Genomic DNA, 1,630 nt, shown 5'->3' with positions numbered 1-1,630 from the left:
TCCTTACTGTTTGTAAACGATTTTGATCATCTGTATAGGTTATGAGATAGTTGGGCGATCCATTTTCTTCAATGCCAGACTTTCAATTGGAAAAAATTGTTTAACAATATAGTTTGTCGAATTCCAGTCGCATACTTTTGAAACCTCATAATATATAACCCCTCATATCAAATTAAAATTCTATTCCCAGTTATTATTTCTTGGAAATTCTAAATCACACAAGTAGGTTTGTATTCGCTATCATTAAAATATGATAAACTATGGGAAACAATTAAATATGAATATATCTAAATTATATAATTCGTAATCAAAACGTGTGCCACCGACACTGCTAATAAATATTAACTAAAAATCAAACAATCAATCAAAACAACAATGGGGATCGGAATAAATGAATGTCTGGTCAAAGAACAAACTCGATAATTAAAGCAGATAATCTCTAGTGCATAGAAAATGTGATTAGGAGAGGTCGATTGCAACTTGCAGTGCTTTAATTGAAGCTGGTGTCGTAGAGTGTGGGCTTTAATATACAGCTTCTATTGCTATAATTTGCAGTATCTGCTAAATTTATTACCGGAAATGGTAGAATTGTTTACAAAAAGTGTAATATCATGTAAATTTGTAAGCACTTGTTATAGGGTATTAGCGTATTCATATATCAATGGGATATAAGTTTCAAAGGAGGAAGAGGAGGAGGATGGATACACTACAACTCAAATAACAATAAAACGCCCGTTAAAAAAATGCTCCTTGTCACCAAACACTCTACAAAGTTAGCTAATTTTCCTCAAGCCCAACATGCACATACATTCATTGGTATTGGTATGTACGCATACTCATGTAAGTACATCTCAATTATATTTTCTATTTATTTGAAGCGGTACAAATGAATTGAAAACATCATCATCATTCATTTAGCATAAATTGCATTAAAAATTTAATGAGATCTAGCGAGAAATTGTAGGCAATTCTAAACAAATTTTAATGACACTGAATGCATGCATCCGAAAGGCAACCAACCAGGCAACTGGTTAGGCAGTCAGGTCACCACGCCAACAGGCTATAATTGACACTAAGGCTTAGAATGTAAGAGGATGTATGTGTAGTACGTGTATGTGTGTGGCTGTGTTTGATTTTTTTTAAACATTTCATGTCAATTTATTTGCCCAAGTAAGCATGCAATGCAATGAAATGCATTGGCATTTCGTTTACAATATTGCAATGGTTCTTCGAAATTCGACATCAAACAATTTCTAAGGCATTTTGTTTTTTTGGTTTGGGGGTTTTTCATATTGCCATGCCATGGTTAGTAAGTAAAATGTCAATTTGTTGAACGTCAGCCACTACAATGGAGGGGTGGGTATATTGAAGATGTCATTTGTTTTGTAAAAATATGGCTTTTAGAAATTGTCTTCAAGATATTTATAATAATTCACAGAATAGACAAATTTCCCTATAGAAAGTGGTTCTCATTTGGTCATAATGCACTGTAAGGCTTCTACGCATAAACTACGATAGGGCGTTTAAAAGGTTTTCTATGAATAACTAAAACGAAGGAAGAAATTTCTGGCCAATCGGTCATTTTATTCGGCTTTAGTGCACTATTTTCTTTAAATCGGACGAAAATATA

This window comes from Musca vetustissima, unplaced genomic scaffold, assembly GCF_032173495.1.
Source record: "Musca vetustissima isolate MV318-11 ecotype Yass unplaced genomic scaffold, APGP_CSIRO_Mvet_v1 utg22112, whole genome shotgun sequence".
Classification (NCBI taxonomy): Eukaryota; Metazoa; Arthropoda; class Insecta; order Diptera; family Muscidae; genus Musca; species Musca vetustissima.
This window is presented reverse-complemented; position numbering follows the sequence as displayed.